Source organism: Lithobates pipiens, unplaced genomic scaffold (genome assembly GCF_037356315.1).
Source record: "Lithobates pipiens isolate NorthernLeopardFrog02 unplaced genomic scaffold, aLitPip1_a1.2 Scaffold_8, whole genome shotgun sequence".
NCBI lineage: Eukaryota > Metazoa > Chordata > Amphibia > Anura > Ranidae > Lithobates > Lithobates pipiens.
This window is the reverse complement of record NW_027507903.1, coordinates 577,146,359-577,162,370: the sequence shown is the minus strand read 5'-3', so window position 1 is coordinate 577,162,370 and position 16,012 is coordinate 577,146,359. Positions and strand designations below refer to the sequence as shown.

The 16,012-nt window shown below is 42.8% G+C and overlaps 1 protein-coding gene across 2 annotated transcripts in view; it reads left to right on the top strand.

Moving 5' to 3' along the window:
- Nucleotides 1–16,012, top strand: part of LOC143961081 (sphingosine 1-phosphate receptor 1-like) — a 46,131-nt gene that overhangs the window by 21,515 nt on the left and 8,604 nt on the right. The gene's annotated exons all lie outside the window — the stretch shown is intronic.

Here is a 16,012-nt window from a genome sequence, read left to right as displayed (position 1 = left end):
GCACCTTAAATGCCACCCATCCACTGTGCCTATAGCATTTACTAGTGTTTAATGTTTCAGGATAAGCAAGAAAAAAAAAGCACAGAGGACATTTGAGGAGCATTGTTTGGTTCAACATTACCCTGCGTGAAATCCATGAAATCTATCTGAAACACAGATGAATGGATTGCTGTTTTTTTCTGAGACACTGGGATGGTGATTTATATATATATATATATATATATATATATATATATATATATATATATATAAAATTATACACACACACACACACACACACACACACACACACACACACACACACACACACACACACACACACACACACACACACACACACACACACACACACACACACACACACACACACACACACACACACACACACACTCACCGGCCACTTTATTAGGTACACCTTGCTAATACCGAGTTGCACTTCTTTTTGCCTTCAGAACTGCCTTCATTCTGTGTGGCATAGATTCAACAAGGTGTTGGAAACATTCCTCAGAGATTTTGATCCATATTAACATAATCGCATCACTCAGATTTGTCGGCTGCACATCCATGATGCAAATATCCTGTTCCACCACTTCCCAAAGGCGCTCTATTGGATTGAGATCTGGTGAGTGTGGAGGCCATTGGAGTACAGTGACCTCATTGTCATGTATAAGAAACCAGTGGTGAGATGATTTGATCTTTGTGACATGGCGCATTATCCTGCTGGAAGTAGCCATCAGAAGATGGGGACATTGTAGTCATAAAGGGATGGACATGGTCAGCAACAATACTCAGGTAGGTCGTGGCGTTTAAACGATGCTCATTTGGTATCAAAGGGTCCAAAGTGTGCCAAGAAAATATCCCCCACACCATTACACCACCACCAGCCTGAACCATTGATACCAAGAAGGATGGATCCATGCTTTCATGTTGTTTACACCAAATTCTGACCCTGATCTGAACGTCGCAGCTGAAATGGAGACTCTTCAGACCAGGGAACATTTTTCCATTTTCTGTTGTCCAATTTGTTGAGCCTGTGCAAATTGTAGCCTCAGTTTTCTGTTCTTATTGGACAGGAGTGGCACCCGGTGTGGTCTTCTGCTGCTGTAGCCCATCTGGTTTGAGGTGTTGTGCACTTAGAGATGGTATTCTGCATACCTAGGTTGTATTGAGTGGGTTATTTGAGTTACTGTTGCCTTTCTATCATCACAAATCAGTCTGACCATTCTCCTCTGACATCAACAAGGCATTTTCCTCCACACAACTGCTGCTCACTGGATATTTTATCTTTTTCTGACCATTATCTGTAAATCCTACAGATGGTTGTGTGAAAATCCCAGTAGATCAGCAGTTTTTGAAATACTCAGACCAGCCTGTCTGGCACCAACAACCATGCTGCGTTCACAGTCTCTTAATTCCCCCTTTCTTCCCCATTCTGATGGTCGGTTCGAACTTCAGCAAGTTGTCTTCACTATGTCTAGATGCCTAAATGCATTGAGTTGCCATGTGTTTGTCTGATTAGCAATTTGTGTTACCAAGCAATTAAACAGGTGTGCCTAATAAAGTGGCGTGTGTGTGTATGTGTATATGTGTGTGTGTGTGTATGTGTGTATATATATATATATATATATGCTATTATTTTATGCATGTAATGTGATCTGTAGTAATATCAGTATTGTTAATATTAAATTGTCAAATCAAATCATCAATGACTTTAATTGGCATGCACCAGATATTGAACATGTACAGAAAAGTAGGGCTAAGCCTACCAGACAGAAATGACAACAGTGACACCTGCAGGTCAGGTAGTAAAACAGATAAAAAGAAAAAGCTGACTTATGAATACTGGGCTGTCCCCCTGACTGTGCCATTGAATTATACTGGGCGGAAAAAAATACTTGCTCAAAGATCTTCTGCAATTGATAATTAGGAGAGCATTGGTTGCCAGCATCTCTTGTGGTGCTCTACGTTTTTCTCTGCTTTCCTCCTATGTCACTACAGGCAGCTGCCATCTCTTTAACCCAGCAAAGGTCATGGCTTGGGCAGTGGGACAAGAAATTATTAGGGCTCTTTCACACGTGTCATACGTATCCACTCCACTGAAAAGTGATGTGCGGTCGATTGCTTTTCTGAGGCCTTTGGCAGATGGTGAGGAGGCAAAATGCTCTTAAACGCTTATTTCAACCCTCAAAATGCTGCATTACAACCGGTTCCAGGGAGGTTGCGGTATGACCCCATTGAATTGAATGATGTCACGTTGGTCCCACATGTCAAAATCAGTGTATCGCTTTTGACATTTTTGCCATGGCTGTGAAGGAAAGCATTGCGGTTGCGGCATGTGTACAGCCCTGAGCAGCTGCATGTTCTAATTCTGTTAGCGGGCAGTAAAACCGTGGCTCAGTCACCTGATTTTATTGCCCTCTGGTCACTTAGCTGTCCACAAGGTTTAGGAGTGTGTCTATGGGAATGTTTCAACATTCTTCTAGAAGCGCATTTGTGAGGTCAGGCACTGATGTTGGCTAGAAGGCCTGGCTAGCAGTCTCCACTCAAATTCATCCCAAAGGTGTTTTATGGGGGGTTGAGGACAGGACTCTGTGCAGGTTAGTCAAGTTCCTTTACCCTAAAGTCACTCATCCATGTCTTGATGAATATCTGAAAAGTGTGGCGTGCATTTGTATTCAATACTTTTGTAGAACCTCCTTTCGCTGCAATTACAACTACAAGTCTTTTTGGGGATGTCTCTACCAGCCTTGTACATCTAGAAAGTGTTTGCTGGAAGAGGGAATTACAGACAGATTTTCCTGGATGCAAAGAGTCACAGAGCATATACGCATATAGAATAACAGAGATAAGATGCACTGCTATACCTTCCTGTGTCTGATTTAGGAGATTTGTGCTTTAATTCTATAATATTAAGCAATAGAACATCCTAATCCTTCCCATGTACTGGTCCTGATGTCTGGGATTTTACTAGCTGATTGGGACTCCGGGATGGACTTTTTCCCATGTATCTTATTGTCCCCTCCGAGAGGACAAATATGTTTTTTTTTTTTTTTTTTTATGTGGGATGTGAAGAATTGGCCCTTATATAAATAGAATCAGATAATCTTTCCTGTGTCGGGTGAATAACAAAATTAGGTCACGTTTCAGGAAATGGTAAATCTTCTGTTTGTAGGAAACAAGTGGCTATGTGACATCACTGACAGTACAATGGTGAGTATGTGTGTACGCATAATGGTCACTGTGTGCTCCTACCAACGATGGACATCGTACCGTATAATTATACCAAGTATATATACACCGATAATGATCACGCCGTATAATGATACCGAGTGTATATATACACCGATAATGATTATACTGTACAGTGTGATCATTATCGGTGTATATATTATATACACTCGGTATCATTACAGTGTGATGATACCGAGTGTGTATATATATATATATATATATATATATATATATATATATATATATATATATATATATATATATATATATATATATATATATATATATATATATATATATATACACCGATAATGATCACACTGTACAGTATGATACCGTGTGTGTGTATGTGTATGTATATGTGTATATATATGTGTATATATAATTTCACACACACAGAGGGGAAATTAATGATTTGATCCCCTGTAGATTTTGTACGTTTGCCCACATACAAAGAAATGTAGGGTTTATCATAGGTGTATTTTAAATGATAGAGACAGAATATCAACCAAAAATCCAGAATAAACACACGATACATACAGTATCTCACAAAAGTGAGTACACCCCTCACGTTTTTGAAAGTATTTTATTATATATTTTCATGTGACAACACCAAAGAAATGCTACTTTGCTACAATGTAAAGTAGTGAGTGTACAGCTTGTATAACAGTGTACATTTGTAGTCCCCTCAAAGTAACTCAACACACAGCCATTAATGTCTAAACTGCTGGCAACAAAAGTGAGTACACCCCTAAAGTGGAGGGCCACCCTGAAAACGAAAAAATATTAAAAATTACAAAAAAATATAAAAAAAAAAAAAAATGAAGAAAAATTTTTTTTTTTACTTACCAGAAATGCCTGTTGCTAGGCACTTTCTCCTAATCTTCCTCTTCCTCCTCCGCGGAGATCTTGTGTCTTCTCCCTTCGTCGCGGCGTCTTCTGGGTAATGAGTCGCGCTGTGTTCTGGGAACTGTGTGTTCCAGAACACAGCGCGTCCCATTCAGAAAGCGCTGCGGGACTCGCGCATGCGCAGTAGCTGCGGGACTCGCGCATGCGCAGTAGGAAACGGGCAATGACGCCATCAGGCTCCACTGCCTGTTTCCCTTACAACGAATGGCGGCGCCGGGACCCGAGAGCGGGCGCCCTGGACAGGTGAGTGTGTTTATTAAGTCAGCAGCTGCAGTGTTTGCAGCTGCTGACTTTTTTTTTTTTTTTTTTTTTAAACGGACCTCCTCTTAAGTGAAAATGTCCAAATTGGGCTCAATTAGCCATTTTGTCTACAACCTTAAGGTTTCTTGGCTGTCGCTTGGTAACTTGAAGTTTCAGCTCCCTCCATAAATTTTCTATACGAAGTCTGAGGACTGGATAGGCCACTCCGTGACCTTAATGTGCTTCTTCTTGAGCCACTCCTTTGTTGGTATGTTTTGGGCCATTGTCATGCTGGAAGATCCATCCATGGGCCATCTTCAGTGTTCTGGCCCCTCAATGTGGCAAAGTCAGCCTATACCTTTAGCAGATAAACAGCCCCAAAGCATAATGTTTCCACCTTTGTGACTGTAGGGATGTGTACTTAGCAGTGTCTACTTTTGTCTGCCATCTTCCTTGTACTGTCAAGACTTGCTTGTAATGAAAGAAAAGACTGACCCCCGACCCAGCTTTCAGCTATTCAGGAATGAGAGAATACTGTAGTAGCTGTAGGTTTGTGTTGATGTGAATAACCGCATTGAAGAGGAGCAGTGGCGGCCAGTAATGCAGGGTGCACGGACGCGCCCCCCCCCCCCCCCCATCCATGCGTCCGACCCCAATCTACATTTGGGGCACTGAATACATGGATTCCAATGGGGGGTTTAATCACGTGATTAGAGCCAGAGGTTCTAGTAGGCTTCAAAAAAGGGTGGGCCCGAGGAGCTGAGCACTGTGCTCGGAGCCCACCCAGTTGTGTGAGAATAGCGAATAAATATTGGCTATTCTCACACTGAGCTTCCTCCTGGCCAATCGGGAAGCTGGCCATGAGACCCATCACCTGATTCCCTGAAAGAACAGGCGATCCTATTGGATGCCTAGGAGGAGCAGTGATGCAAAGGAGGAGGAGGAGGAGATGCCTGCTTGTCACCCGTCGCAGAGCTTCCTGCCCGGAACCTAGATGGGGTATGTACTGGATTACCACGAGATCACGGGTGCCTTCGACTAGTTGTTCCCCCCCCCCCCCCCCCCCCCCCAAAATAAAACACCAGTCACCACTGTGTGCTATCATTCACAAAAATACAAAGCCACAGCAATACACTCATGCAACTACTACACTTGTCTGAAAGAGAGTAGCGTAGTAGCTGCTGGTGTGTTCTTGTGGAGTTGTGTTTTTGTGTGCCCCTTTCCAGCTTAGTCATGCACAACAAAACAAGCCAAGAGCTACTACTACTTTCTATCTTTTCTGAAATAGCAGGCAGGTCTGGTTGTTCTTTTCGTTAACCTCTTTTCCTGGCATTGGAAGAATCTCAAACAGAGCAAATAAATTGATAAAACTGCAAGGGCTCCTCTCATCCAACTCCTGAATTCTTTGTATTGCTGCATCAGCCATTGTCAAAGGTGTTCTCCCTAATGATCCTACCATGAAATGTCCACTATTCCACCTCTCTGTGTCTCTGATGTAAATTGTCTCTGTGCCTGCAGCACAGTCTGCCACCCACAGTGTCTTCACCATTTCTGCCTTGAGCCTGGAAACAGATCTTCCGTTTCCTCTCTCTAGAGCCCCAGACATTCTGAAATGTGTAGTTCCATTGCTAATCTGAAACACATGCTCAGCCTGTTTGGGGACTACATCCCCTACAATTTTCAATTCCTCCCAGCAGGCTCTTGTTGTCCCAGGATGCACAGCTGTCTATATCCCCTTTCTCTGTGTTTGCCTTCTGCCCATCAGAGTCAATACAGCATACCTATCGGCTCACACAAAATACCCACCATCATCATTGAAGACACACCATAGCTGAGCATTGTTCATGGTCTTCCAAAAAATGGTCACTGCAGCTCAGCATGGCAGGCAATGCATTTGAAGTGGTTGTAAAGTTAGTGATCCCAATTCTTGCCAGCCCCTCTGTAAAAATAAGATATACTACGCAGTTTGTGTTTTATTTTTTTTTTTATTTTAATTTTTTTGATTAGGCAGCTAAATACCCTTTTTTACATCGCCAATGTGAGATCATGTGACCGCCCACTGCTCTCCTTCCCAATCTAAGGACTACAGTGAAGGGGGGGTCTGAGATTTCCATCTGACATCAGCTGGGTGGTCACATGACCACACATTGGTAATGTGAAAAAAGGTATTTAGCTGCTGAATATTCTAAAAACACACATACTGTGTAGTATATCGTTTTATTACAGGGGGGCTGGCAGTAATTGGGATCACTAACTTTACTGCCGCACAGAATAGTGGCAGGGCGGGGGGGAGGGGTGTGGGATGACAGAGGCATGTAAACTGACCACAGTATCATGGATCAGCAGCCATGATTACAGTGGTCAGCACACTAAGTGGGACACAAGAACAGGCAGGATTAACCAGGTATATTACAACATAGAATGAGACAAATAACACCACACAAGCACTATGTGGGTTAACATGCTTTAAAGGAACAGGATCTATTTATTTTTTTTTTTTAAGGGTTACAACCTCTTTAATCCTCCTTATATCACAGGCAAGGAGCAAAGTTTCCAAGCATGGAAAATGTTTTAACCACTAACATCCCTGGCTACACCTGTAATGCTCCAGTCCTACACCTCAGGTACCCCTTTCTCTGTACCTCTTCTCTGGCCACCTTCCCCCATTTCTGTATTGCTAATCTAATTTTTCTTCTTAGTACAAAGGAGGCACATGGCTCTCAAATTAGATGGAAGGTTTTAGATGTTCTGCATGGCAACTTTTAGAGGAGGCAGGTGCAGGAGTTGTGCCCCCTCTTCTTTGTGTGCTTTGTCTGTCAGTCCTGTCTAACTATTCATCTCCATGCTAGCTGCCTGGTTGGAAAGCTGTGGGGCGGGGGAGTGGTGAGACCATGCTGCTCAGCAACCACCGCACAGATTTGAACAGGCTATGTGCACTGGGTCCCCTGGGGGATTCACTACTATGATTCATCTTGAGCTATTGAGCTCTGTAAACAGGTTGTTTTAAAAGAGACGCTAAGCAACGCTTCCACCTACTGGCTGGATATGAAATACAAAACATTCATGTGTAATGTTTCATCTTTACATGACAGAAAAATTCCTGACCACTATAATAATAAATAAAAAATATGTAGTAAACCACTATACATCCCCGCGAGTTGGTTCTGTGCTGGGCTGTGCGGAGTCAGGAAGGCTGTGAATTTCCCTTTCCTGCATTGTATTGTTTACAGAGCAGGTGAAAGGGGAAGTGAAGGGAGATTTGCTCCCGTAGACTGGGGTCATTGTGGACATTGTAAGAAAACAAACATGCTATTAATACTGAGTGCAAGGAAAATAACACAGTGCTGAGTACTCTTCAGATGTCTCTCCCAGAATGTGACACCCTCTGATCTACTACAAACATTGAAGGAAAGTTTACATCTGTCAGTTTTCCTGCAGTAAATCACAATCGCCTACATTTTTGTTCCCTAACAGATAAGTGAAAATGTTTTTTTAAGTAGAAATCCCAATTGTTCTTTCTTGGCTGATACACACCTATGTGTTGCCGCCTGACTTGCTTTCAGATAATAGGAATGTTGCCATTTTTGCACTTACTCAAGTTAAGCAGGCCCATTGACTGAATAGTGAATGCAAATAAATGCATATCTTGTGAGGTGCAGGATTATGTATTACCATCGTCCAATGATTTAAGTGAAGGAGATAATTTACTACCAATAACTCAGGGTGGGCATTGGCACTGGGCATCAATGGTTTGGAGTGGGGGAAGAAATGATTTGCTTACACTGATTGCTATGTTGTATGCTACATATTCCTGACCACTGGACTGTACACACTGTTGTACATTTTATACTCCTGACTTCTGCAATCTATACACTATGTTGTATGGTACATCCTTCTGACTGCTGCACCCCATAAGCTTTGTTGTACATTACATTCTTCTGACAGCTGCGGTCTATATGCTATGTTGTACATTGCATTTTTCTGGCTGCTGCACTATATAAGCTTTGTTGTGCTTAACGTTCCTCTGGCTGCTGCACATTATATGCCATGTTGCCCATTACATTCTTCTGACTGCTGCACTCTATAGGCTATGTTGTACATTACATTCTCCTGGCTTTTGCACTAAATAAGCTTTGTTGTACATTACATTTTCCTGACCGTTGCACTCTATATGCCATGTTGCACATTACATTATTCTGACTGCTGCACTCTATGTGCTATATTGTACATTTTGTTCTCTTGGCTGAGGCACCCTATATTTAATTGTTGTAGGTTACATTGCCTGACTACTGCACGCTATATTCTATATTGTACATTGCATTCTCCTGGCTACTGCGCTGTATAAGCATTGCTGTGCCTTACATTCTTCTGGCTGCTGAACTCTATATGCCATGTTGCACATTACATTCTTCAGACTGCTGCACTCTATACTCTATTCTATATTGTAAATTTTGTTCTCTTGGCTGCTGCACCTTGTTGTAAGTTACATTGGCCTAACTACTACATGCTATACTGTGTATTGTACATTACATTTTCCTGGCTGCTGCACTATATAAGCTTTGTTGTGCTTAACATTCTTCTGACTGCTGCACTCTATATGCTATATTGTACATTACATTCTCCTGGCTTTTGCACTAAATGAGCTTTGTTGTACATTACATTTTTCTGACCATTGCATTCTATATGCAGTGTTGCACATTATTCTTCTCACTGTTGCACTTGTAGCACTACCCCTGAAGGAGCTGCTGGTTTGATTGGGCTTACTGTTACCTTCTGTTCCACTCGCTTCACGTCTAGGGGTGTCCCGTGGTAGAAGACCCAGTAACTCGAGAGACTGACAACAGATCCACTTGAATGGATTTTATTTGCAAAACGTAGACAATGAACAGTCTCTTAAATTGGGATCAGAGGGTTGGAAAGGAAGTTCAGGTACTCTTATGCCGCGTACACACGAACTGACTTTTTGACAGCAAAGGTCAGATGGAACGAGTCCGTCGGACATTTCGATCTTGTGTGGGCTCCATCGGACCTTTGCTTGCCAAAAATCCAGCGGACTTTAGAAATAGAACATGTGTTAAATTTTTCCGCCGGACCGAGAAATCCGTCCGTGTGTGTGCTAGTCCGACGGACAAAAACCGACACTAGGGCAGCTATTGGCTACTGGCTATGAACTTCCGTATTCTAGTCCAGTCGTACATCATCACGTTCAAATCCGTCGGACTTTGATGTGATTGTGTGTGGCCAAGTCCGTTCATTTGGAAAGACCGTCGGACCTAGTCCCTCAAAGTCCGGTCGTGTGTAAGCGGCATAAGTGTCAAAGTCAAAATGTTGAAGAACTTGCTTACTTTTGACTGCATCCAGAGAATAGCCATTCACAACTGGATGTTCACTCAAGTTGGATAGTCCCTCTCTCACAAGGCCTAGCAGCCAACAAGGTGCTTACTCAGGAACAAGTCTCTGCCACAGATGTTGTTGTAGAACACGTAGGGAAACTAAACTTGAAGAACACTCATAGGATACCCGGATCTTTCAGCCAGCTTGGCGATATCCACGAGACCGGATTCTCTTGGGTACTTCAGCCCTTCCAGGTTCTTACTAAGAAACAAGCCCGTACGTGGCCTTCTTCTGAAGAGTCCTCCCCTGGAATGCTTGAAGTCACTGGGTCTCTCCCAAACCGGAGACGGAACCCAACCACTTCAGAATACTCCTTTTAGTTTCCTTGCCTCGGGCTAGCCAGCCCCGAGACATCAAGATCAGGTGGATCTGCACCCCAGGCCATAGTCTTCCTGGGGGCTGGTCAGGAGGACAAGGACCATGAAGTCAGTACATCATTCTGGACCAGACCCCCGAACCACGTGACATTCGCATCTTAAATACCCTCTCCCAGAAAGAACAGCAAGAGCGACACTTCCACTGGACGGGCTCAGAGAGAGAGTAAACTAAAAGCACCCAACTAGACTGTGGTTCCATGCCTGCCAGAAGAGACAGTGCCCCTTGTGGCCAGGCTGAACATCCTGTAGTCCAGTCAGACTGATGCTGAGGTCCACATTTAGAACAATTGTACCCAACATTGTAACATTAACTTTCAAAAACGCATAGCGCGTGCTCTTCAGGACACCGCTACACACTCTATATGCTATAGTGTACATTTTGTTCTCTTGGCTGCTGTACCCTATACATTATTGTTGTACATTACATTTGCCTGACTACTGCATGCTATACTCTATATTGTACATTACGTTCTCCTGGCTACTGCACTGTATAAGCATTGCTGTGCCTTACATTCTTCTGGCTGCTGCACTCTATATGCCAAGTTGCACATTACATTATGTTCTCTTGGCTGCTGCACTCTATATGTTATGTTGTTAGTTACATTCGCCTGACTGCTGAATTCTATACCCCATTTTTTACATTACTTATTCCTGACCCCTGCACATTACACACTATTTTGTACATTATATAGTCCTGATCAATGCACTCTCTGCACAATATTGTGTGCTACTATGTCTAGATCATTGAACTGCATATTGCTAGGTTGTATGTTACATACTTCTGACCTCTGCACGTTATACACTATTGATTCTGAATAGCACCCCAATGCACCTTTCAAAGTACTTGTGTTGCAGCGCAAGGCGCAGCAGCTCAATCTCATGCGTTGCGATGTGCTTTCAAAAAATGGTGCATGCATCATTTTCAGGCAATGCACCGTAACACTGATTAGTGTGGTGCCATGTGATGTGCTGATGCAGTGCAGATCCTTCAGAATGATATGGCGTCAACATGGCCTTCTTGAAGCCTCTGCCCATTGATAGTATAGAATGTGGTCCACACAGCTGTTAGCTTAACAACTACGGTCAACCCAGAGGACACGGAGGCACTCTTTACGTCTAGGGGAAAAGAGATTTCATCTTCAAATACGGAAAGGTTTCTTCACAGTAAGAGCTGTGAAAATGTGGAATAGACTCCCTGCGGAGGTGGTTCTGGCCAGCTCAGTAGATTCCTTTTAAGAAAGGCCTGGATACTTTCCTGAATGTACATAATATAACTGGGTACTAACATTTATAGATAAAGTTTATCCAGGGAAAATCCGATTGCCTCTCGGGGGATCAGGAAGGAATTTTTTTTTCCCCTGCTGTAGTAAATTGGCGCTAGGGTTTTTTGCCTTCCTCTAGATCAACTGTGGGTATAAAATTGGGTATATTGGATTGTATTATATTTTTTTATTTTATTTATTGTTTTTAAAGTTGAACTGGATGGACTTGTATCTTTTTTCAACCTGACTAACTATGTAACTAATAAAAAATAAAAATAAAAAAAAGCAGTATATTTGTGGATGCAAGACCAAATGAAAAAAGATCAAACATAAAGGGTGGGAAATTGATGGTGTAATGGGTTTTAAATATGAATTCATACGAGTTGGTTTCAGGTCTTTATGATGTGGCAATGCTCACATTGTAACAGCTTTGCGTTAGGTGCAATATCTGTGGTTTACACATCTGACACACGCCCTGCATTGGTTACTAAGTGCTGAAAAACTATGGTGAGAAGAAAACATTTACAGCAAATCTAACAAATACCGTTTTATCGCCAGTTCACATTAATGCGAAGTGGTAAATAAAATGCGTTCTTTTTATAAAAAAAAAAAAAAAAAACAAAAAAAACAAATTAAAGTGCACCTTTATGATGAAAAAAATAAGTGGTTGTAAAGCTTTACATATATCCAGGGATATGACTAGCATCCGGTGATACACGGAGATGAAACAAATCCTCCTACATTAGGTGTACCTGTTTATCTTCAGTCTTCTCTTCATCCGTTTAAAGTCCAGAATGTATAAAGCTTGTCTATGATGGCAGAAAAAAAGGGGGCAGAGAGCTGAATTTACACTCTGCAAAGCTCAGAGAGAGCTGATTAGAGGGAAGGAACACACCCCAACTTACAGTATCTCACAAAAGTGAGTACACCCCTCACATTTTTGTAAATATTTTATCTTTTCATGTGACAACAATGAAGAAATGACACTTTGCTACAATGTAAAGTAGTGAGTGTACAGCTTGTATAACAGTGTAAATTTGCTGTCCTCTCAAAATAACTCAGCACACAGCCAATGTAAACAATGTGAATGTTTAAACCACTGGCAACAAAAGTGAGTACACTCCTAAGTGAAAATGTCCAAATTGGGCCCAAAGTGTCAATATTTTGTGTGGCCATCATTATTTTCCAGCACTGGCTGAACTCTCTTGGGCATGGAGTTCACCAGAGCTTCACAGGTTGCCACTGGAGTCCTCTCCACTCCTCCATGATGACATCACAGAGCTGGTGGATGTTAGAGACCTTGCGCTCCTCCACCTTCTGTTTGAGGATGCCCCACAGATGCCCAATAGGGTTTAGGCCTAGAGACATGCTTGGCCAGTCCATCACTTTTACCCTCAGGTTCTTTAGCAAGGCAGTGGTCATCTTGGAGGTGTGTTTGGGGTCGTTATCATGTTGGAATACTGCCCTACAGCCCAGTCTCCCAAGGGAGGGGATCATGCTCTGCTTCAGTATGTCATGGGGTACATGTTGGCATTCATGGTTCCCTCAATGAACTGTAGCTCCCCAGTGCTGGCAGCACTCATGCAGCTCCAGACCATGACACTCCCACCACCGTGCTTGACTGTAGGCAAGACATGCTTGTCTTTGTACTCGTCACCGGGTTGCCGCCACACACGCTTGACACCATCTGAACCAAATACGTTTTTATCTTGGTCTCATTCGACCACAGGACATGGTTCCGGTAATCCATGTCCTTAGCCTGCTTGTCTTCAGCGAACTGTTTGCAGGTTTTCTTTTGCATCCTCTTTAGAAGAGGCTTCCTTCTGAGATGACAGCCAAGAAGACCAATTTGATGCAATGTGGGGCGTAAGGTTTTATCACTGACAGGCTGACCCCCCCCCCACCCCTTCAACCTCTGCAGCAATGCTGGCAGCACTCATACGTCCATTTCCCAAATACAACCTCTGGATTTGACACCGAGCATGTGCATTCAACTTCTTTGGTCGACCATGGCGAGGCCTGTTCTGAGTGGAACATGACCTGTTAAACCGCTGTATGGTCTTAGCCACCACGCTGCAGCTCAGTTTCAGGGTCTTGGCAATCTTCTTATAGCCTAGGCCATCTTTATGTAGCGCAACAATTCTTTTTTTTTCAGTCAGATCCTCAGAGTTCTTTGCCATGAGGTGCCATGTTGAACTTCCAGTGACCAGTATGAGAGAGTGAGAGCGATAACACCAAATTGAACACACCTGCTCCCCATTCACACCAGAGACCTTGTAACACTAACAAGTCACATGACACCGGGGAGGGAAAATGGTTAATTTGGGCCAATTTGGACATTTTCACTTAGGGGTGTACTCACTTTTGCTTCCAGCGGTTTAGGCATTAATGACTGTGTGTTTCGTTATTTTGAGAGGACAGCACATTTACACTGTTATACAAGCTGTAAACTCCCTACTTTACATTGTAGCAAAGTGTCATTTCTTCAGTGTTATTTACAAAAAATGTGAGGGGTGTACTCATTTTTGTGAGATACTGTATAACTGGGGACACACTGGATACCTTTGCTGCCATTGTTCTATTGCTGGGTGTTCAGTGCGCTCCTATACTTTTAGGAGGACTGGGCTCTCTCCAGGCATACCTGCCCTCAATCTATCCATTATTATATATGTGCTCCAACTTTGAGGACTCTCAAAATGTAGGAGTTAGCACTGGAGTACCCTGAGGTGCCATGGCGTGGCCTCTGCAGCTTACACATATATATTTGCTAATGTGTGCAAACTAAACCCCTTGTTTTTGAACTGTTAGGTTTAATTTGTTTTTTTGCAGACTGGCTGGTGAGTTGGCAAAGCTAAGGCTGTACGTTACAGGCTGTGTGCTGGAGCTTCTAACCCCCCCCCCCCCCCCCCCCCGGTCACCTTTTTTCTCTTGGTGTCAGGAAAACTTGTCAGAAGTGACCCAAGCAGAGAACAGAGAGGTGAGGCAGCAGACAAAAATTACACTTATGCCGCATACACACGGTCGGATAATCCGTCGGAATGCGTCTTATCGGACCGTGTCGTCAGATAATCCGACTGTGTGTGGTATGCATCGGACTGATTCCGTCCGATGCATCCGTCGGACCCAATTTTCCAACATGTTGGAAATATTTCCCGACCAACTGGGCCGGTCGGACGTAATCCGATCATGTGTAGAGAATTTTGATCGGACCAAGTGCCACGCATGCTCAGATCAAATTCCTACATCAAAGCTATTGGCTACTAGCCTGAATGTAGTCCCATCGTAACGAAATTACGTCATCACGTTCTGAAAGATTGGATTTTTCGACAACTTAGTCGGACCGCGTGTATGCAACAGTTTCGGACAAGATGCGACGGAGAAAATCCGCCGGATTTGGTTGTGGAAATCTCCGGCCGTGTGTACAGGGGCTTAGTGCTCTGGATTGAGACAAGTGCACACTTTGGAAGGATATGCTTTGTTTGTATTTCAGGTTAGAGATTTACAACCACATTAAATGTACTGCTTTTTATAGGTGTTTGATCTAATGCCAGCAGCTTGCTGTCTGGAAAATCCATTTATTTCCTTATATGAACAGGGAATACATGGGTGTGGTATAAAATAGCTATCTGCAGGTCATGATTAGATTATATGAATATTATCCCTAAAATGCATCCATGTTAATATATACAACAGCTGCCAATTTCCAGGGACGTTCTCAAGCATTAGAGGGCTGTTCCTAAAAAAAATCACCTGTAAACTAATGCACTTTGTTTTAAAATCTTGGCTTTTTCAATATAACGGTTAGTTCCTAATATGTATATTTATATATGCTTCTAAACTTAATATTCATATAAAATATGTGCAGAACTGAAAAATGTATTTAGCTTTGTTTCGGATAGATTTGTTATTTTTACTAATTTCATTTAGTTAGTCATTTTAATGCGCTCAGGAGGGACTGGTGCAGTGTCTATGGCAAGCTGTGGCTGAACGCTGTACTGCGTGATACTCATGTTAAGGGCCCTATGTGTTCAGAGACGCATGCCCAGAATGCAAACCACTCATTGGGGGTTATTTATTAAAGGTAACTCCACTTTGCACTACAAGTGCACTTGGAAGGGCAGCCGCTGTAGATCCGAGGGGGACATGCAAGAAAAATAAAAAACAGCATTTTAGCTTGCATATGATTGGATGATAAAATCAGCAGAGCTTCCCCTCAGATCTACAACGACTGTGCAACCAAGTGCACTTGTAGTGCAGAGTGGATTTGCCTTTAGTAAATCAACCCCTTTGAGTGGATCTCAAACTTTTTTCCTCCAGTCGTAAATAGTGCCCTTGTATATTTTTTTGTGATCTTAAGAGTTTCAGGCACATATTCAATAAGGGCCATATACTGCCCAGATCATCGTATTTTTTTTAAACGGGTACAGTCAGGTGTTTCTGGCCAGCCTCTGACACTGTGGCTGACCACAGCAGTTTGCATGTAATCGCACAAGCAGCGATTACCTGTGGTCAGAGACAGATGTGCACCTCTGAACAACAGACATTTCGCATTTACGGGAGCACATCTGTCCCTAACCGCAGGTAATTTCTCCAAATAAA